The following is a 22982-nucleotide window of genomic DNA, read 5'->3' on the forward strand; positions in this document are numbered from 1 at the left end:
TCTTTGCTATTTTGTCCACAAGTTTCATGCAAATACTCGTATAAGAATGCAGAGGAACAAAAGAATGAGACAAATAAACAGAACTATCATGTATATATTTCTATAAAACACACCTTAGAAGTTTTAGAATAAAATAAAAAAGGAAAGGCAGTGTTTTGGTACTGTTGAATATCCAGGGGCAATCACTAAGCAAAACCTTCCCTGCTCTGAAAAAAACCTGAACAGTGGGAAGAGTACAACCCATTCTAAATCAATACATTATATTGATTTAGATATTGATATATATCTGGGTGGATGCAATGGCCAACCCTAGCAGGGAAAGTGTGGGAGGAGGGAGAACCAAGACCAGAACCGAAGCGTAGGAGAAATCATTCCCTAGGTGCCACATCTCGTCCCCAGTTCGCAAGAGCAGATCCCTTGCCAGACCCGGCTAGCTCTCCTCAGGGTGATCAGGCAGTGAGAGGCACTCTCTGCTGAACCCAGCAGGGCTTTTGTGGGTCCGAGGACACTGCTGATCTCACCGGCAAGGAAGGAGTTGACACTCTTCTGGAGGTAGGTCCAAGAATTATTGTGACTCTGAGGAGAGCCCCAGACCTCAACAGCACTCGAACAGGTCCCAGAAGAGAGTGAGCTCTGAGCCTCGAACAGGCCCTGATATAGGGTGGGCGGGAAACCCGATCAGCCAATGGGAGAAGACATGGGCGTGGCCCTCTGAGGGAAGGACAACCAAGGTATCCACTTAGGAGGGAGGAGGGGAGGGACCCCAGGCCATTGTCCAGTCACCCAGCGACCACGGCTGAAGCCTCCAGACAAAGGGGAAGGATGGACAAGTCACCTGGGAGGGGTCATGGGCATGAGTCAGGGTTTTTGGGATTGATGGACACACAGGTGCTGATGGGAAAACCTGGGATGAACCAAAAGGGCACAATGGGGTTTACAGAGGCATAAACCATTTTGAAGATACATACATAACAACACAACTCCACAACTAGGTGAGTCTCATGTGAGATCTTTTCTCTGCTCAACCAGTCATCCTGTTAACATTCTGAGGCTTCAGAGAGGATTTGATAGACATCTCTCTGGGTGTAAAAACACACCAGTTTCCACTCTTCCAAATCACACTCAATGATAATCAAATATCCCCAAGAGGGTCCCCTAAATATTCCAACCAACCAGGCAAAAAAAACAAGCCTTGAGAGATGTCAAAGGGGATAAGTGGAGCACAGTGGCTGAAAAGTAGCAAAGCTGAATAGCCTGCCTCAGCTTCAGTAGTGCGCAACACAGAGAAGGCGAAAAATGAAGCAACAGAGCAGCGGGCTCCTGGGCGCATTGAAGGTAATTGCAAAAATCGAGCAGAGGCTCCTTCACAAGCACAGTCAGCTGCCTATGTTCTTGTATCTTGACAAACTCACCGCTGACTTCTTTTCTGCAGCTCCCATCTAGTTGTCTGCACTGCGGAACCACAGGGGAGCAGCAAGAATTTCCACGGAAGGACGTATCAGGACTAAGTAAAAACCAAGAAAATTAGTCCTGGAACGCCTTCCAGTTGCATGCTAACAGTGCAGTCATCAGGCTGCTGAGGGTCAGCCATCGTTCTCTAGCAGTTCGAGGGCTGTGAACACAAGCCCATTTTTGGCGGCTTCGTTCTACTCCTCCTGTGGGTTACGGTGCTCTCTGGGGCTCCCAGAGGCGAGGAAGCGGCTACTTCATGCACAGATAACTGGAGCGGCAGCGGTGCGCTCCGGAGCGCCGCTTCTGCTGAAAGACACCAGGAAGTGGCACTTCCTTTCGGCCAGCTCCGGAGCTGTGTATGCTGCCTCTCTAGTCGCCTACATCTTAGCAAAAAGCTTTTCCGCTCCAGGTCTCAAGGAGAAAGTGTACCAGCACTGCTCACTTAGCCCGACCTTGCCAAGAAATAAGATTTGCTGCACATTCCAAGGACACTGCACTTTCCTGGGCAAGCTGCAACCTGCTGGCAGATGGCCATGCTCTCTGCCCACTCCTGCCCAGCTCTGGGTAGGAGCGGGCACGTTGCAGCCTGGAGAAGGCAAGAAACCTGGAGAGCTGTCACAGAGCAGAAGGGCAGATGAGATGCTGAAAAGCAGCAACGCTGAACAGCCTGCCTCAGCTTCAGTAGTGTGCAATTGACTGAAGGCGAAAAACCAAGCAGCAGAGCAGCGGGCTTCTGTGCGCACTGAAGGCAATTGCAAGAATCCAGCAGCTGCTCCTTGCCAAGCACAGGCAGCTGCCTATGTTCTTGCTTCTTGACCAACTCACAGTTGCCCTTCTTTTCAGCAGCTGCCACCGTGTTCTCTGCATCTCGGAGCCTCTGGAGAGCAGCAGGACTTTCCAAGGAGGGATGCATGACGACTACGTCAAAACCCAGGAAAGTTGTCCTGGCACACCTTCCATTGGCATGCCAAGAGTGAATTCAACAGGCAGGAGAGCGGCAGCCACCGTCCTGCAGCAGTCTGCGAGCTTCGCACACAAGCCGTCTTCTTTGCGGCTTCGTTCTTCGCCTCTTGCAAGCTACCGCGATCTCCGGCTGCCGGTGGCGAAGAAGCGGCTTCTTCGCGCACAGATCACTGGAGCGGCAGCGGTGCGCTCCGGAGCGCTGCTTTTGCCGAAAGACGCCGGGAAGCAGTACTTACTTTCGGCCAGCTCCGGAGCTGCGTATTCTGCCTCTCTAGTCGCCTACTGCAAGAGGAGGTGTTGGGGAAGGCAGTCTAGGGTTGTCAGGGGAAACAGCAGTTGTATGAGTTCTCCACCCCCTTTTGTAAGAGAATTGTACCCTCCCCCTGTCCTGTCAGTTATTGTTCAAGTCTGCCCCTTAGCCTAGAATCTTCTCTGTTCCACGTTTTCCCTTTGGTTCTTCCACCAAGAACACTCCTTTCCCTTTTCCCCACTGGTTAATGTTATATTTCCCCTCCCTTTAGCCTTCTCTCGATTGTACCCTCGAATGCTAAACCCTCCTACCCCTACGCAGTAAAACAATCCTCACCCCACCCTTCGGGGCTCTCGGAATCTGCCTCCCTTCTGCTTCGTTGTCTCCCTGTTTGCCCTTTCTGCGAGCCTTCAATAAACGAGCAGGATTTCAGTAGCCCGAGTGTCCCTCCCGTTCTTCTGGTGGACCCTCAGATGTACCAGCTATCCAAGCTTCGTGCCAAGAGGCTAAAAGCCCCCACGGCTTGGCAACTGGATGCCCGAACAGGGACGGACACCAGTGGGTCCAGTCCTTGACCGTCTCCTGGAGATTGCCTGCTCTGTGACCAGCCTTCTCCAGGATTGCAAGCGGCGTTCGGGACCAGTTCCAGGGACAGTCGCCCTTTCAGTTCGGAAGGCTTCTGTCTCCTGGGTTCTGCTGATAACCGACGGACTTTCAAGCTGCGCGGCAGCGGCAACGCCCTCAGACCAGCACAAGTTCCACCAGACCCCTCTTCGATGTCCCTGTTTTATGCCTGAGTCCTTCAGAGGTATGCTTATCTTGCTTTTTCTTACGCCTGACTAGGCTTCACCTCCCTTTTTTGATTTTTTGGTTTTTTTTCCTTTTTGAAGAGGGTGATTTAGCTGTGAGACCTGATATAATGGGTAACCGCCTGTCTCCAGCTCAATGGGAGTTTTATATCCAAATTAAGTCCCACCTTGTTTTAGGGAACATTTCTTTTAATAAGAGAGATTTAAAGCCTTTTGTTAAATTTATTTTTGAACATTTTCCTGCTACTACATGGGAAGATGTTTTGGTGCCTGATTTCTGGGGAAGAGTTGGGAGAAAGGTTTACGATTTACAAGTTCAGGGGAGGATTTCAGTCGGTCGTTTTTTTCCGCTTTTTCATTCCATTCTTAATTTGTTAAAAAAGAAGAGAGAGAGTTGGGTCCCCAGTTCACCTACCTCGTGTTCCTCCCCCCCCAATCCTATTCCCTCTTCCCCTAAGGGCGGATCAGGAGACAGATCCTGCCATACATCGGCACAGAGCTGCTGCCGTCTCTCTGCTGCTTCCCGATCCTCCCTGTCCCATTCGTGTGTTGGGACTGGCCACCCCAATACACGTCATTCCTGTTCCCTCTATACCAGAGACCCTAATCCTAGTTTGAAACCCTGTTGCTCTTTAGAGGACTTAACTGAAGAAATAGGACAAAATGGCGCCTGCCTCATGGCGAAAAAAGACCAGCCCCAAGATGGTGCCCCTCCTTCTCCTTCACCCCAGAAAATTCCCGCCGTCTCGCCCCTGCCTCCTCCCCCCCTCCGTCGAGTGCTGCCCCTGTGTCGGGACCTGTCCCCTCCTTCCCTCTGACCACACCCTTGGGTGGGCCCCCTGTGGCTGGGACCAGCCCCCAAGTGGGCCCAGCCCCTGTGGGTGGGAACCCCCCACCAGAAAGTCACGCCCCGGTGGGTGGGTCGGGACACACCTCCTCCTCTCCTGCCACTGCCGGTTCCCACGCTACCGGAACCGGGAAGAAGCCTGGCCGGAAGCAGGCCATCCTGGTCTGCCGGACGCACGGTCTCCGGGACCCACCGGCCAGGGGGAGGCACCGTGCCCTAACCCAGCCTGCTTCATCCTCGGAAGAGGATGAGGAGAGTGGCAGCCCCCGTCATTCCAACAAGTCGGGGGGGGGGTTGGGCAAAGATCAGAGAGGAGGCAATTAAGGATAAGGATGGGGATTTGGAATTGGCACGGGACTTGGGCAGCTTTGCGGCACCGGTCATCCTCCGGCGGGGGAGGGAGCCAAAGTGGGAGCAAATTCCATACGCTGAGGTGAAGGAGTTAAGGACGGCTGCCAAAGATTATGGCAGAAACTTGCCTTTCTTTAAAAATGTTCTGGACTTAACATTTGCTGGACGTTTGCTAGTCCCCCATGATTTAAGGTATATTGCTAAGGCACTGTTTTCTCCCACCGAATGCGACCTCTGGGAGATTCATTGGAAAAAACTGTTGAAACCACTCCTGCGCAAGTATGATCTCGCAGAGGTGGTGGGAGAGGGGGATGAGGCAATGGAAGCCCCTGCTGGAGAAGGGGAGTTCAGCAGTCCGGAGGACCAAATTCTACTAGCACAGGAGCTGCTTCAGGACATAGCAGCAGCAGGAAAGGAGGCATTCCTGAAGATACCGGACGGTAAGACCCCCCCTCCAAAACTTTTCTTCTATCATGCAAGAGCCTGAGGAGACTTTTATTACTTTTGTTGATAGACTGAAAGAGGCCATTGAGAGACAAATAGACAACGTAGAAGCTCGTGCAGAGCTTCTACGAAAGATGGCCATTTCTAATTCTAATTCGGAAACAAAAAAGATTCTCCGTGCACCACCTCAGGACCCCGAGCCCACCATCTCTCAGATGGTGGAGGCTTGCACAAAGGCAATGTCAATGGAGCACATGGTGGCCCTGGCTGTCAGCAAAGGGGTGGGAGAGGCCATGATAAATTTACAAAATACGCGCTGTTTTAACTGTGGTCAGCTGGGTCACATCCAGGTGAACTGTCCCCACTGGCCACAGATTCAACAACCTATCTTGCCCCCCCAAGACCATATCCTGGGAACCCATTTTATCAAGATCACCAGTTTCATCTACAGCGACAAGGGTACCAGCCAGCGGGAAACTGGCGGCGGAGCGCGAGGAGGGGCCGCGCGACGACACCAAGTGGCCCTTCTCAGCATCCCAGCCTTCCGACCATCAGGGAGGACGAGTGGCTGCGCGGCCAAGTCCAGCAGTTCAGCACAGCCACGAGGATGGACTCCGCCTCTTCCACCGGACAGGTACCCTAAATCAGGGCAATCGTCGGGTCCTCCGCAGCAGTGTCACCATCTCTCTCCAGGATGAGGACCTGACGAGAGTTCCTGCTGGGTTCCTGGGCCCCCTCCACGACTGTCGGGACACCACCGTGCTCATCTTAGAAGACTCCTTCAACACGCCGAATGAAATCACCATCTTACCTGAGGTAGTGTGTTTTCCACCAGGAGAGGAGATCACCGTCTCCGTCATTTGTAACCACCCGCCATTTACTTTAAGGAAAGGAGATCCTTTTGCCTTGCTTTACGTACTGGACACCCACGATGACCCGGACACAGAGAGACATGTTTTCTTCACCCAAAATGTATGTAAAGAAAGACCATTAATTGATGCCAAACTTTCTTTCCAGGGAAAGTCGGTGCAGATGCGGCTCATGGCAGACACAGGAGCTGACGTGACCATCATCCCCCAGGCGAGGTGGCCCAGCAATTGGGAGCTTGTGCCCCCTTGCGGCAGGATCTCCGGTGTGGGCGGAGCGGTCCATTCTCTGAGGAGTAGGCATCTTGTGTGCGTGGAAGGTCCGGAAGGACACTTGGCAACGGTGAGACCTTTCATTGTCTCTTCAAACATACTATTATTAGGAAGGGATGTTTTATCCCAATGGGGAGCCCGCCTCGACATCCCTAGCCCTTTGTGGGATTTTTAGTGTGGGCCACTGCAGAGCGCACTTCCCCACCCCTGACCTGGAAAACCAACACACCGGTCTGGGTGGATCAGTGGCCCCTTCCATCAGAAAAATTGAGTGCGCTTCATAAATTAGTAGAGGAGCAGGTGAAACTTGGGCATTTAACACCTTCTACCAGCCCTTGGAATACCCCTGTCTTTGTAATTAGAAAACCTGGCACAGACAGGTGGTGCCTGCTCCAAGACCTGCGAAGGGTTAATGATGTGATAGAAGATATGGGTCCCATTCAACCAGGCCTTCCGTCACCTTCTATGCTCCCCAGAGACTGGCAGCTAGCAGTGATAGACATCAAAGACTGCTTTTTTAACATTCCGCTCTACCCCGGGGATGCTCCCAGGTTCACCTTTTCTGTACCATCATTGAATAGGGCTGAACCTTTTAAAAGATATCATTGGACATCCCTGCCTCAGGGGATGAAAAATTCCCCTGTGCTCTGTCAGACTTTTGTAGCGCAGATTTTATCACCTGTGCGTCGGCTTTTCCCTGAGGCCATCATCCTGCATGACATGGATGATGTGCTAGTTTGTGCTTCCGACTCGACATACCTAAAGGCAACACTGGACAAGACTATTAAGGCTATCAAAGCTGCAGGGCTCCAGATAGCGGAAGAGAAGATCCAATTCTCAGCACCATGGAGGTACCTCGGATTCCTCATCACGGGAAGGACAGTGACGCCACAAACACTGATCCGAGGACTCTGCGAGACCTTCAGCAGCTGTGCGGAACGATCACCTGGATCCGCCCCCTCCTGGGACTGACAACTGAGGAGCTGTCACCCCTCTTCTGTCTGCTTCGAGGCGACAGAGACCTCGCCTCACCGCGCGAACTGACACCTGCCGTGCGGGAAGCCCTGCAACGGGTTGCTGTTGCTCTGAAGTCTTGCCAGGCACACCGCGTGGTCCGGACCCTTCCCGTGAACTTTGCGGTGTTGGGTAAGTGCCCCCACCTCCATGGACTTCTCTTCCAGTGGGATAACAGAGCATCTGATCCCCTGGTCATCTTAGAGTGGCTCTTCCTACCACACCAGCCCTCTAGGACGATCACGACCCCTGCAGAATTGCTAGCCACTTTAATAATGAAGGCACGACACCGCCTCCGAACCCTCGCAGGGTGTGACCCTACGTGCATTTACTTACCTGTTACATTAGATCAATTGGACTCGTTGTTGCAAACTAATGAAAATTTGCTCATTGCTTTGGACAGCTTCCCCGGACAAATTTCGGTTCACTATCCTAAGCATAAATTGTTTAAGGATACATTGCATTTGGCCCCAAGAATGTTTAAAAGTAAAACACCAATTCCAGGTGCTCTCACGGTGTTCACCGATGGGTCGGGCAGATCCCACAAATCGGTGATCACTTGGAAGGACCCGGACAGTCAGAAGTGGGAGTCTGACTTCCAACTGGTTGAGGGTTCCCCCCAGATGGCGGAACTTGCCGCAGTCGTGAGAGCATTCAAAAAATTTCAACAGCCTCTGAATGTGGTCACTGATTCGGCCTATGTCGCTGGGGTAGCAGAAAGGGCCGAAGGTGCCCTCCTCAAAGAAGTTTCAAACAAAAATTTATACAGTTTACTCTTTGATCTCATTTGGCTACTTTCCCATAGAGAGCATCCTTATCATATCATGCATGTAAGGGCACACACCGATTTACCTGGAGAGATCACTGAGGGTAATTGGAAAACAGACCTCCTAGCCATGTCAACACAAATATCTGCAACCGCTTCAACCACGTTACCAGACATACTCCGGCAAGCACGGCTCAGCCATGCATTTTACCACCAGAATGCCCCGGCTCTTGTGCGACAATTTAAGATCTTGATAGCACAGGCAAGAGCCATTGTTTCTACCTGCCCGAGCTGCCAATCTTTTGCTCTCCCTTCCCTCATTACGGGGACAAATCCCCGAGGGTTGGGAGCGCTAGAGATATGGCAGACAGATGTAACACACTTCGAGCCGTTTGGTCGGATGAAATACATACCTGTCTCTATTGACACGTTTTCCGGCGCAGTGTTTGCCTCCGTCCATGCAGGCGAAAAAAACAGGGATGCCATGAAACATCTTTTCATGGCATTCTCTACGTTGGGAGTCCCATCTCACATAAAAACTGATAATGGCCCATGCTATGCGTCAAAGCGCTTCGGTGAGTTTGCGCAACAGCGGGGAATTTCCCATACCACCGGAATTCCCCACAATCCTACAGGACAGGCGATAATAGAGAGGGCCCATAGAAATCTAAAAAGGCTCCTTGAACAACAACATAACCCGGAGATTACAGTGAGCCCAGCCGAAAGGTTATGTAAGGCCCTGTATGTCCTGAATTTTTTAAACTGCTCAGAAAGGGAGCCTGACCCTCCTATTATCCGCCATTTTCACAATAACACCAGAGCGCAACTCGCCGAGAGGCCACCAGTCTTGATAAAGGACCCAGAATCCAAAGCTATCCAGGGCCCTTTCCCTCTAATAACCTGGGGGAGAGGGTATGCCTGTGTTTCTACAGATAAAGGACCAAGGTGGATTCCGGGAAAATATGTCAAGCCCTTCGTAGAGGTGCCAGCTCAGCAAGACAACGTGTCCTTGGTGCAAACCACCGAGAACACCTCATCGCTGGATGGAGTTTCCACTGCCTGGAAGAGGAGGAGAAGAAAGACCGTTCCTCCCAATATCGTCACACGTGTCATGATTACCCGAAGATATTTTCCCCCGCTGAACTCTATGTACCCAATTACCCCATCGCCCCCTGTGCCCTTTCTTTTCCCCTAACCTCCCCTTTCCCTCAATCCTTACCCCTTTTCTCTAATTTTATTTAGTGCTTATTTAATAAATAAAAATGGGGGAGGTTGGGGAGGGACCACTGAGGAAAATTTATCATTCAAGTTCTGCTTTCTTTTATCACAAGACGCTGAGGATGACTGCCGCCTTGAGGACACCTCTGAAACATCTGATGCTCCTGATCGCCATCATCTGGCTGTCACCGGTCAGGAGCTGGATAGTCCCACAGCCGAGAGAAAACATATGGGTCACGCTGGCAAAGTCCTTGAAGCAGGACAACTTCTGTATGGCCATGGGAAGTGTGGACAATCCGTTATCCACGTGCCTGGTAGGAGTCCCCCTGTCGCCAAACGACTATCCATATGCAGGAAAAAACCTAATCCTGTGGACACCTGGGATGAGTGGACGAGGATTCTGCCATATGCACCACAGGAGCCCCAAGAATTGGACCTATTGGGCTCCTCTCAGGCAACATATTGTGTCAGGTTTAGGTACCAGCCCTCCCAGAAAGACTGGGATCAAATGGCTAAACTCCACCCCGCTGGTACCCAAGAAGTAAAAAGACACGATGTATCTCCCCACGATGGGAGATACCATGCAGCAAATTGGTGCAATTACACCTCGACCATGGTATCTAGGTCCTCCTCAGTTCCCAGGGTGCTCCCCAGGGGGGTTTTTCTCATCTGCAGCGACAGGGTGTGGGCAGGGATTCCCTCCCAAATCCAGGGAGGCCCCTGCAGCCTTGGGCAGCTTACCACACTGACACCGAACAAAACCCAAATTTTAAATTGGAAAAACGAAAATAAATTGGCTCGCAAAAAGAGATCCTATAACCAATTCGACGAAAATTGTGATTCAAAAATTTACAATTGGGGAAAGACGAAGAGAGTCACGGTATCCATATTTTTACCATGGTATGCCGCAGCAAAGGCCCTCGGTGAGCTTTCTCACCTCGAGTGTTGGCTCAGTAAGCAGGCCAACGCCACGTCCGCTGCCCTTTCCGACTTGTTAGCAGACGAAGAAGTCACCAGGCACACCACACTGCAAAATAGGGCTGCTATTGACTTCTTACTGCTCGCCCATGGCCACGGCTGTGAGGACTTTGAAGGAATGTGCTGCTTCAATCTGGCATCAAAGAGCACATCCATCCAAGCTAATATCCAGCGGATCCTAGAGCAAGTTGACGACCTCAAGACTGAGACCTCGACTGTAGATCCTGTGAATAAACTGCTATCTCAATGGGGTGTCCCAGGGTGGGTTGCTATCATCCTCAGGGGACTCTTTTGGATCTTTCTGATAATGTTCATGATCTCGGTTGCTTTATTTTTGTTTAGACGTATGTTGCTTAAAACGTTGGAAAGTGCTTATTTAATAAATAAAAACGGGGGAGATGCAGGAAGAGGGGTTGGAGAAGGCAGTCTAGGGTTGCCATGGGAAACAGCAGTTGTATGAGTTCTCCACCCCCTTTTGTAAGAGAATTGTACCCTCCCCCTGTCCTGTCAGTTATTGTTCAAGTCTGCCCCTTAGCCTAGAATCTTCTCTGTTCCACGTTTTCCCTTTGGTTCTTCCACCAAGAACACTCCTTTCCCTTTTCCCCACTGGTTAAAGTTATATTTCCCCTCCCTTTAGCCCTTTCCCGATTGTACCCTCATATGCTAAACCCTCCTACCCTTAGGCAGTAAAACAATCCTCACCCCGCCCCTCGGGGCTTTCGGAATCTGCCTCCCTTCTGCTCGTTATCTCCCTGTCTGCCCCTTCTGCGAGCCTTCAATAAACGAGCAGGATTTCAGCAGCCCGAGTGTCCCTCCCGTTCTTCTGGCAGACCCTCAGATGTACCAGCTATCTGAGCTTCGTGCCGAGAGGCTAAAAGCCCCCACGGCTCGGCAGCCTACATCTTAGCGAAAAGCTTTTCCGCTCCAGTTCTCAAGGAGAAAGTCTCCCAGCACTACTCACTTAGCCCAACCTTGCCAAGAAATTGGATTTGCTGCACATTCCTAGGACACTGCATTTTCCTGGGCAAGCTGAAAACTGCTGGCAGAAGGCCACGCTCTCTGCCCACTCCTGCCCAGCTCTGGGTAGTAGCGGGCACGTTGCAGCCTGGCGAAGGCAAGAAACCTGGAGAGCTGTCACAGAGCAGAAGGGCAGATGAGATGCTGCAAAGCAGCAAAGCTGAACAGCCTGCCTCAGCTTCAGTAGTGTGCAATTGACTGAAGGCGAAAAACCAAGCAGCAGAGCAGTGGGCTTCTGTGCGCACTGAAGGCAATTGCAAGAATCCAGCAGCTGCTCCTTGCCAAGCACAGGCAGCTGCCTATGTTCTTGCTTCTTGACCAACTCACAGTTGCCCTTCTTTTCAGCAGCTGCCACCGTGTTCTCTGCATCTCGGAGCCTCTGGAGAGCAAGAAGAATATTTCCAAGGAGGGATTCATGAAAACTAAAATAAAAACTCAGGAAGGCTGTCCTGGCACACCTTCCATTGGCATGCCAAGAGTGAATTCAACAGGCAGGAGAGCGGCAGCCACCGTCCTGCAGCAGTCTGCGAGCTTCGCACACAAGCCGGCTTCTTCGCGGCTTCGTTCTGCGCCTCTTGCAAGCTACCGCGATCTCCGGCTGCCGGAGGACAAGAAGCGGCTACTTCACGCACAGATCACTGGAGCGGCAGCGGTGCGCTCCGAAGCGCCGTTTCTGCCGAAAGACGCCGGCAAGCGGCACTTGCTTTCGGCCAGCTCCGGAGCTGCGTATTCTGCCTCTCTAGTCGCCTACATCTTAGCCAAAAGCTTTTCCGCTCCAGTTGTCAAGGAGAAAGTGTACCAGCACTGCTCACTTAGCCCGACCTTGCCAAGAAATTGGATTTGCTGCACATTCCAAGGACACTGCATTTTCCTGGGCAAGCTGCAACCTGCTGGCAGATGGCCGTGCTCTCTGCCCACTCCTGCCCAGCTCTGGGTAGTAGCGGGCACGTTGCAGCCTGGCGAAGGCAAGAAACCTGGAGAGCTGTCACAGAGCAGAAGGGCAGCTGAGATGCTGAAAAGCAGCAAAGCTGAACAGCCTGCCTCAGCTTCAGTAGTGTGCAATTGACTGAAGGCAAAAAACCAAGCAGCAGAGCAGCGGGCTTCTGTGCGCACTGAAGGCAATTGCAAGAATCCAGCAGCTGCTCCTTGCCAAGCACAGGCAGCTGCCTATGTTCTTGCTTCTTGACCAACTCACAGTTGCCCTTCTTTTCAGCAGCTGCCACCGTGTTCTCTGCATCTCGGAGCCTCTGGAGAGCAGCAGGACTTTCCAAGGAGGGATGCATGACGACTACGTCAAAACCCAGGAAAGTTGTCTTGGCACACCTTCCATTGGCATGCTAGGAGTGAATTCAAGAGACAGGAGAGCGGCAGCCACCGTCCTGCAGCAGACTGCGAGCTTCGCACAAAAGCCACCTTCTTCGCGGCTTCGGTCTTCGCCTCTTGCAAGCAGAAGCCAAACACAGTCAGCGGCCTATGTTCTTGCTTCTTGACCAACTCAAAGTTGCCCTTCTTTTCAGCAGCTGCCACCGTGTTCTCTGCATCTCGGAGCCTCTGGGGAGCAACAAGAATTTCCAAGGTGGGATGCAAGAAAAGTAAAATAAAAACTCAGGAAATTTGTCCTGGAACACCTTCCATTGGCATGCCAAGAGTGAATTCAACAGGCAGGAGAGCGGCAGCCACTGTCCTGCAGCAGTCTGTGAGCTTCGCACACAAGCTGGCTTCTTCGCGGCTTCGTTCTTCGCCTCTTGCAAGCTACCGCGATATCCGGCTGCCGGAGGCGGAGAAGCGGCTACTTGGCGACAGATGACTGGAGCGGCAGCGGTGCGCTCGGGAGCGCCGCTTCTGCCGAAAGACGCCGGGAAGCGGCACTTCCTTTCGGCCAGCTCTGGAGCTGCGTATTCTGCCTCTCTAGTCGCCTACATCTTAGCCAAAAGCTTTTCCGCTCCAGTTCTCAAGGAGAAAGTGTACCAGCACTGCTCACTTAGCCCGACCTTGCCAAGAAATTGGATTTGCTGCACATTCCAAGAACAATGCATTTTCCTGGGCAAGCTGCAACCTGCTGGCAGATGGCCGTGCTCTCTGCCCACTCCTGCCCAGCTCTGGGTAGTAGCGGGCACGTTGCAGCCTGGCGAAGGCAAGAAACCTCGAGAGCTGTCAGAGAGTGCCGAGCCGTGGGGGCTTGTAGCCACTCGGCTCAAAGCTCAGATAGCTGGTATATCTGAGGGTCTGCCAGAAGAACGGGAGGGACACTCGGGCTGCTGAAATCCTGCTCGTTTATTGAAGGCTCGCAGAAGGGGCAGACAGGGAGATAATGAGCAGAAGGGAGGCAGATTCCGAAAGCCCCGAGGGGCGGGGTGAGGATTGTTTTAACTGCCTAAGGGTAGGAGGGTTTAGCATATGAGGGTACAATCGGGAAAGGGCTAAAGGGAGGGGAAATATAACTTTAACCAGTGGGGAAAAGGGAAAGGAGTGTTCTTGGTGGAAGAACCAAAGGGAAAACGTGGAACAGAGAAGATTCTAGGCTAAGGGGCAGACTTGAACAATAACTGACAGGACAGGGGGAGGGTACAATTCTTTTACAAAAGGGGGTGGAGAACTCATACAACTGCTGTGTCCCATGGCAACCCTAGACTGCCTTCCCCAACCCCTCCTCCTAGATGATGCGTGGCCTTGGGAAGGCATAAGCCTCAAACCAAGAGAAATTTTGGAAATCAAACAAATAGAGGAGGGACAAGGGACACCAGAGTATAGAAGAAAGGAGAGGTGGGAATTAAAGAACAGTGTGATTGGAGAAGAATGCATTTTATGAACAGAAAACAAGTTCTGCACCCCAGTGGGAATGATGGCTTGTAAGCAATATTTAATAACAAAAGGAACACCATTCATCATGTGTTGGGTTCCCCAGGAACCCAGCCAGTATTGGAGTATGAGTAAAAGAGAAAGGGGGTGTGCATACAATGAGGGTTACGACTTGTTTGAGTGTGTGGATAAAGGAATTACCCCCTTTTGGGGAACGACGTCTATATCAAAGTTTTGGGAATTCCCTCATGAAACTGGGGAAGGGTTCTGGAAGGTTCTGGGAGATCTTTTTTGGATTTGTGGGAAAGCAGCTTACACGCATCTACCAGGGGATTGGGCAGGCAGTTGCACAATAGGAATCATAAAGCCATCCTTTTTCCTACTTCCCAAAGAGGCAGGTCCAGGGTTAGGAGTTCCTTTATATGATAATCTGAAAACATCTTCGAAAAGGGAAAAAAGGAGTCTGGTGGAATTGGGAGGAACCCAAAAATGGAAAGGAAAAACATGGACTCCTGAGGAAATCATTAAGACATATGGACCTGCCACCTGGGCGCATGATGGCTCGTGGGGGTACCGGACCCCTATATACATGTTAAAACGTATAATTAAACTCCAAGCAGTAACAGAAACCATTTCCAATAGGACTGCCCTAGCCCTAGACCACGTTAGTGAACAACTTTCCCAAACCTGCACTGTTGTATATCAGATAAGACTAGCTGTTGACTACCTGCTAGCAGACAAGGGAGGAATATGTGGGAAGTTTAACACCACAGAGTGTTGCCTTGAGATAGATGATAGGAGTGAAGTAATCCGTAACATATCTAAGGAAATCAGGAAAATTGCTTATGTCGGAACCCAAGAATGGACTCCGCTTGTTAACACAGACTGGTGGGATAACTTTTGGTCATGGAAGAGTAGTTGGTGGAAAAAGGTAGCATTTATCGCAGTAGCAGGGTTAGCTGGACTGCTATTCTTTCCCTGCCTTATACCATGCTTAATTAAAATAATTATATCTGCTATCCAATCAGGCAGCATGATTCCCACTTCCCTAGAAGCCTCCAAAAAGAAAGGGAAAAGAAAAACTAAAATAATGAGGTTAGAGGGTACAGAGAGAATGACAGCCAAGGAAGTGTATGACAAATACCAAAGACTGAGGAAGTTTTACTATCAGGAGCCAGAAACTGCTAATTGAGGCGGGCTTACACCCGGTCAAAGTAAGAGAGGGGGGATTGTTATGAATAAATTTAAGGTTTAACCATTTGTTTGTATGTTTAACCATTTGTCTGTTTACTCCGCAGTTCGATTGTTTGTATGTTCAGTCATTTGTCTGCTTATTCCACAGTTTGGCAGTTCACTTGAGTGTATTCACTGATTCCACCCCTCTTTTTATTTTCCCTACCTGATGTATTTGCCCCTATGCCCAGTTCACACTCCGGTTGTATTCCCCTAGTTTTGGTATGTTCCCCTGGTGTTAACCCCTTTATGCCTAGTAAGTTGAACCCTCTTTGTCCCCTTCATGGCGTTGGGTAGTTCAGCCGCGGCTCCCTGAGGTGACTTCCTGATTCCCAGGAGGCCTAGCGTATGCTGCATATTAATTGCCGGACCCCAGCAGAGGACTAAAACTGGACTCAGACCACAAACCAAAGCAGGGACTGCACAACAATCCACATCTACAGGACAGGAAAGTCTCAAAGTATCCGAGAAAGCCTTCAATACCCCTGGAGCCGGTCACCATGACTGGAGAGAGGTCTGAACGGAGTAACCCCCTTAGACCAATGAGCCATAATTGAGTGTCTGGCTGTATCCTCTGAGGGCAAAGATCCTGACGCTGCCCCCTCCTCTGGGACGTCGACTCCCTGGGAGTAGTGGTGGCCTCGCGAATGCCGTAACCCCGCCCCCTTAGGCTATCTTTTAATAAAGGCCTTATCAAGAAAGGAGCACAAGGTCTCCTGGCCCTTTATTATTTACTTCAAAGCCGCTGCCTAGGCAGGTTGCGGAGCGGAGGTTGCAGGTAGCAGGCGTTCGCCCTGCGCGGCGTGGTGCGCGAAGAGAACAGTCGCTTCCGGCGCGGCGGGGCCGGCCGCCGGGGAGGGAACGGCCGCCGGGGCAGGGGGCGCGGCCGCCGCCGCCGGAGCAATGACGGGCGGTGCCGGAGGCGCCGCTGTCACTGCCGGAGGCGCGGCCGCCAACTCCGAGGCGGGGGCTGACGCGGCGAGCGGGGCCGGCGCGGGCGCGGCCAGGGCGGCGCGAAGCGGCGGGGGAGGCGGTGTCTCAGCTTTCGCTGGAGCGGTTTCAGGCTGGCTCTCAGTGGCGAGTGTTTCTCTCAGCTCCGAATGGGGCAGAGGAGGAGGCGGCACGGCTGCGGGCGGGCGGACCGGCAAGGGAGGCGGTGCCTCCGCCGGGGCCGGCAGTGGTTCCGCAGCCTCCGAGGGGAGGAGGAGGGGCTCGCACGCTGCAGGAGGAGGAGGCGGCGGAGGCGGCGGTGGAGACGGCTCCTCTTGTGCAGAAGCAGAAAAAAAACTTCTGAGCCCTGGACAAAGGCTCTGCCCCGCGCCCTGCGCGGCAGGCACCAGCAGCGAAGACTGTCCTTGAACAAACTGGTCTCCATCCGGCCGTGACGGGGGGGGCTGAAGGGCCCCCGCTGGGTGCGGGGGACCCCCCTGCCCCGTACAGACGTGCTCACTGGGGTCCATCCCAGGACTATCGGAAAAAGCTCTAAAAAAACTATCATGTACCCAGTTACTCGGAAATCTTGCCTGACACGTTGCCTGACGACGAAATACAGGGACCTCCAAGCCTCTGGATCCAGGGAAAAAGCCAGACTCATGAAAAAAAACACAACTGTTTGCAAATTGAAGAAACTTCAATAAATCATTGTCGGAGATAGAGACTCCATGGTTCCGAGCCAGATCTCTCCAGACGGCAAACATAAGACCATCCACGCAATAAAAACGAGTGCTCAGGTCTGCAGACATCTCTTCCCAAAGTTAAAGTCCACCCCAGGTCAGGGCAGTACTATTATCAGAAAATCAGTACCTTCCAAAGGAAGGCAGAGGCGTCCAGCTACGGCAAACTGCTCGGGGCTGCACCTGGTCCTAGAGAGGATCCCAACGGTGTCTTGTCTTCCCGATCCCTCGCAGGGACTCCGGACACGCCTTTTCAAGAGGGCTCACCACCTCTCTCGTGTTAAATCACAGCTGTGGGCCGATCAGATTGATCCAGGTCCTGGTTCCCCAGCTGAGGGGGAAGCTATTAATAGACATACTGGGATAGCACAGACAAGCACCAGTCACTCATCTCCTCTCTCCCCTCCTGTGCAAAGTGAAGCCAAGGGCAAGGTTGTTGCTGAGCTGGAGTGACCACAGGGAAAGCTGGTGGTTTTGCCCATAAATGGGACCTTCCCCAGAGAATCTGCCCTGGGAAAGCAGGCAGAGCCAAGCACAGGACAGGACAGGCAAGAGGCCAACCCCAGGCAATTGGAATTTGGAGAGAGAGGACAGACTGCAGATGGGTTTCATACATGCCCCTACACAGAAGCATGGAGAGGATTCGAGCCGTATTATTTTTCCCTATCCAACTAAGAACTGGAGATAGATTCATCCAACTGGCACAGCATAGCCTCCAAAACCCAAATCTCTACACCTGGTTTGCTAAGAGATTTTTCTTGAGGTGTTGGAGTGGGAAGGAGGGAAGAGAAAAACACAGAGGAGGGAAGAGAAAAGCTAGTGCTCCTTCCTACAGCAAAGGGAAAGTTATTTCCTTCACAGATTTAGCTTATAAACAGTTTTAAAGCAGAGTTAAAGCCTGAACAAAAGTTTTAAAAGTGCTTGAGATGCATGTTGTCATACCACAGGGCTCACCAGCCTTACTTTTCCTGACTGGAATTAAAGTCTTTTATATCCAAAGCTCAGCCTTCCGTGCTGCTGGAGTGGGTGGGGAAGGCTCCTAAAGCTGCTCTGCACCCCAGTGAGCCCCCCACAGTGTCCCACAGCAGCTTCTCCAGCTCTACCCACAGCACAAAACACCTCTCCAGATCTGGCATTGGGCTGCACACACTGCCAAGTGAATTCCAGCACCCAGAGAAGTTGGCGACACCAGGATGGAGGAGACATGTACAAATAGAGCTGCACTCTCCAGAGGAATCTTAAAACCACAGCGGGTGCTCCTTTCATCCCCACACCCCTCAGAGCTGGGACATGGTGCTCTGGGCAGGTGGAGGGAGGCTCACACTGCTCAGGATCTCACTGCACTGGCTGGGAGTCCTGAAGGGTTCAGGCATCCCTTCCCAGAGGACAGATGGATGAGACATGAAACACGGAAGCAAAGCCCTACAGGATCAGCAAAAAGAGCCACAGTTCTTCCCACTGCTCCTTCATCCAGTAGCTCACCAGGCCCCCAAGGCTCTCATTAAGGGACTCTTCATACTGGTTTCGATACAGGAAGGGGCACAAGCGAGACTTGGCTGCTTAACTCCAAGGCACTGCCCTAAATTCTGGAATGCCTGGCAGCCCTTTTCCTCAGTGGCTGAAGCAGCGAGCCCCATGCTGGAAATGCAAAATTAACTGCAGCCTAAATCTGGACAGTGGTGCTTAACCAACGCCAAGGTACCTCATTTCTGTGACTAATACTAAATTGAATGATTTCTTTTAAAAGAACCCTTCCAACTTGGACTTTCAGGAACTTGCAAAAATAATAATTTCACTTGTCTTTTATAGCCAACAAATATCTCACTCTATAGTAGAATCAAAGCAAGAAGCTGTAAGTACAACTGCTGGCAATTATTTTGACTGTTTTTTAGAATTTTAAGCAGAGATTTTTGCTGTATTAATTGAGATAACTCATTTCCATCTCTCAAAGAACTTGTTATGCTTTGCTGAGGTCCAGGCAGTGCCTTGCAGAACACATTGTTGCTTCTAATGAACCTCACAGAACACCACGCACGACAGAACAAGATATTAACTTTGTGAGAGCCAGGAGGGTACAGGTTTAATTCCTCTTGAATCAGCAGAACAACACTAATCCTGGATAATAATGTGCCACAGTCTCGAGGAAGAGAAAATTCAGCTCTGATGTTCAGCCTGCCCCAGCTCACTTGGCTATCCCACACTGACTATCCAACATCCCTGAGTTCCTCAGGGAAAAACAAACCAGAATGAAGTGGTTTTCCTTCTGGGAGTCTACTCCTTTCTGCTGGGGATGGGAAATTTCGATTTCAGCAGTGTTTCCTTGGTGCTACACAAATGATGTGCAGCAGGTGCACTGAACGTGGCTCCTCTTCCCTCAGGTCCTGTGGGTCCATCCTGGCCAGGGCTCCAGCAGGAACAGATTTCATTTCAGCCAGATCCACTTGTCCCCAACATCAGCGTTGTAGCCTGGCTTGTACTTGTGCCCAGGGAGCTAAAGAAAGCAGAAAGCTCAGTCAGAACTCTGGTCACTCCCCTCAAAGTTCTGAAGTGCCTCGTGAGATCTACAGAACATGAAATACTGTTTCTACATTGTAATGATAAAACTTACAGAAAAACCAGTCTCTCAGAAAAGACTGAGCTGTGCTGCTGAAGGAGGGACTGCAAAAGCCAAAATATATATATACGAAAACGAGGCCAGTGATCTCAGCACCACATTCCACCTGGATTCATCCAGCTCCTCCCAGCCTGAGATGGCTCCCCTAACTGTATCATGGAGAAGAGGAACTGAATCTCATTCCAAAATAGGCACACACATTATTAAATATATGAAATACTTCATGCATGAGATATTGAGTTAAATACCACGTTAAATTAAACTGTTCAAATGAAATTGCAGCTTTAGCCTTCAAGAGCTGAACTTTTCTTCATTAAAGCAAAAACAGTATCTGCCTGCCTTCATCAGCAAAGTCAGGAACCACTTTTTGATGGAAAAACCCAAAGAGTTTTGAAGCCTTTACCCGAATTTCAAGGACCCTGGGACCTAAGCAGCAGCCTGTGAGTCTCAGTGCTGAAGTAGCGCCCTTTGGAAGGTACTGACCACGACCTGGAATGCCAGAGATGGTGAGATCCTGGTTCTAAAAGCAGAACCCATCTCCAGAACATCTATTCCTACCTCCAGGAACCAAAAAGAAAGAACAGAACACCTCTGAGCTCAAATAGTGGAAAAAAGCCCATGAGTTTGGTGAGAAAGGCTGAAGCCAGCAAAGATGCTGTAATAAAACTCTTCCTTTAGAAATAAGCTATCTGCTGGCAGCCTCTCCAAATAATTAAGCACAGATCATCTGCTCTGTCTCCAAACAAACACTGGTTTCACACAAGACCCCAGACTTGTCCTGAGGATTTTCCCTTTCCAAACAAACATGTAAGAGGATCCAGTTGGGGAGAGCTGCCCCTGCAGAGAGAAGCAAGATGCAGTCTTGATAAAGTCTGTAGTCAGGCCACAAAAATGAACTATTTATTAAAAGATGAAGCCTGTTGTTTTGAGGAAGGGGACTTGTGTTTCTATTCACTTGAATATTAAAAACCAAGACACTTCTTTCCCTAAAAATCAAGCTGACAGAAGACCTGACCTCCTCCACGAGACACTTCCCACCCTACCTTGTCACAAACCAGTTGTGATCAGTTTTTCTGAGGTTTTTCAATTAATGTCTTGTCTAAACATCAGCAGAAACCACACAGTCCTGTTGAGAGGTTCCCCCACTGAGCAAAGAGGAGATGGGAGATGAACAGAAATGATTACTATCTCTGCCCCACGGATTCCCAGCAGTGAGCCAGGGAGGACCTGTGACCAGCCTGTGACACAAAAACAGCCCTCCCTGGTCCTCTCCAGGCAGCACATAATTGGCCCTTTGATACTTGAAGAGATTCCCAGAGAAGTAGATTATTAAAGCAACAGGAGATCTCTGGGAAAATACAGCAGTTTACAGTTTTGTTTCTGGGTACATCTGCCCTCTTTAAAAAGCTACAATATCAACCCCAACAGAATTCACGTTCATTGTCCAAAACAAATTCCCTGTGTGCCTTTGGTTAAAGACATGCAAGACATCAAAGCAAGTGTTATAAGTATTCATCCATAACTCCATCATTCACAGTGGGCCTTGGCAAAGGCAGGAGAGTTTGGGGATTTGTTACAGCTAAACTTTCAAAATAATCAAAAAGAAAAAAGAAAAAAGGGAAAAAAAGGGAAGAGGGAAGCAGAGTAAACAATTCCCATATTACCTAGGAAGCAGGATGATGGGAATTGATGCTCTGTGCACAAGATGCACAAGTGACACCGGCCACTTTGCCAAACTTTGCTCTTCAAATCCCACATTTTCCAGCTGTGACTGCAGTAAAGGAGCTGCATGGCTGGAACAGGGTAGGATTCTGCAGAGAGGTGTGGTAGGAGCACCAGGGAAGATGTGGGGATGCAGGGCAAGAGGTAAGATGGGCTGGTTCTGGTTAGGCTGGTGCTCCAAAGTGCATCCAGCTGAAATTCCCAGGCTGCTCTTGGCCAGTACAAGGGCAGGGATGGAAATCAGGGACCAGCCCTGAGGCTGCTGGGTTTGTCTAGGCTGGGCAGCCCAGCTGCAAGAGATGATGGAAAGGAGACAGGAGAAAGCTCTATGGGACTTGCCAGCAGCTGAGACAACAGAGAGGGACTGAATATTCACTTTCTCTTGCAGTACAAGTTCCCTGGAAGTGTCCCAGGCCAGGCTGGAGCACCACGGGGTGGTGATGGAAAGTGTCCCTGCCCATGGCAGCGGGGCTGAGATGAGATTTAAAGTCCCTTCCAACCCAACCCATTCCACAATTTTATGATCACAGAGATTCCACCAGGCAGCCCCAAGAGCTCCCCCACATGCCTGCAACTCCTGCCAGGTCACCAAGGAACAAATTTTTCCACTCCATGGAAATTGAGTGAGAATGAAGCCTTGGCCTGCTGCATTACACTCCACAGAGCCCAAAAGTTGGCAGTGAGGATTATTTCCAGAGGGATGGGATAAAATCCACCACACAGAGCACAAAACTCCTGAAATGAGCTGAACCCAAAGGCAGAGCCAGCTCAAAGGCATCAAACTGCTCAACTTTAAAAGAGCATTAGGAAAAGAGATGAAAACAAGACTGTCTCATCAGTTAAATTAAGAACCTGCCACAGAAGTGCCTGTCAAAACTATAAACATGATGAAAAGCCCTATAAAGTAGCAGAGGCTGTGGAAGAGCAACAAGCAGCTCCAGCCAGCTGCTTGCTCCAGATCATTCCACACCAGGCACATGCAGCTAGAGCTCTGGAGAGCTCCAACCACCTGGAAAGGTTGTTGAGGAGGAGCCTGCCTTGTTTTCCAGCCTTTGGGGAACAAACAGAATTGCCATTACTGCCTTCTATTCCTGCTCTGCTCTGTGCTGATGGCTGGGCTCCACAGCTCCAAGAGCTCTATAAACAGCCTGCTCAGAGCAGCACTGATCAAAGAGCACTTAATAGCAGAGTCATTGCTCTGGGAGCTCAGGCTCATTCATCAATACCCCGAGGCTGTTTAGAACAGCCCAATAATAGCCCCTTCCACCACTGCTGGGAGCAGATGACTGCTTCCTACAGGAGAAATCCTTGCTTCCAAAGGGTTGTCAGTGTTGTAGGCACACAGCTAAAAGCTGAGAGAATCTAGGAACATGGAGCTGCAGATATTGGCTGGATTCTGGGAGGGTTTGGTTCCTGATCGCTCCATATGATTCCTCCTCTGGTTCCTCTCTACAGCTACACCAAAGGAGGATGTAGCCAGGTGGGGTCAAGTCTCTCCTCCCAAGCAACAAGAGGAAACAGCCTCAAAATGCATCAAGGGATGTTGAAATCGGGTATTAAGGAAAAAATTCTTCATGGAAAGGGCTGTCACCCTTGGCAAAGGCTGCCCAGGACTCCCCATCCCTAGAGGGATTTAAAAGCCACGTGGATGTGGCACCCTGGGACATGGGCTGGTGGTGGCCTTGGCACTGCT

General features: G+C 50.8%; 1 pseudogene; it reads right to left on the reverse strand.

Annotated features, from left to right (window-relative positions):
* Positions 1–19002: 19002 nt before the first annotated feature.
* LOC128791086 (NADH dehydrogenase [ubiquinone] 1 alpha subcomplex subunit 10, mitochondrial-like) overlaps positions 19003–22982 on the reverse strand; it is a 28119-nt pseudogene continuing 24139 nt past the window's right edge.

This window comes from Vidua chalybeata, chromosome 7, assembly GCF_026979565.1.
Source record: "Vidua chalybeata isolate OUT-0048 chromosome 7, bVidCha1 merged haplotype, whole genome shotgun sequence".
Lineage (NCBI taxonomy): Eukaryota > Metazoa > Chordata > Aves > Passeriformes > Viduidae > Vidua > Vidua chalybeata.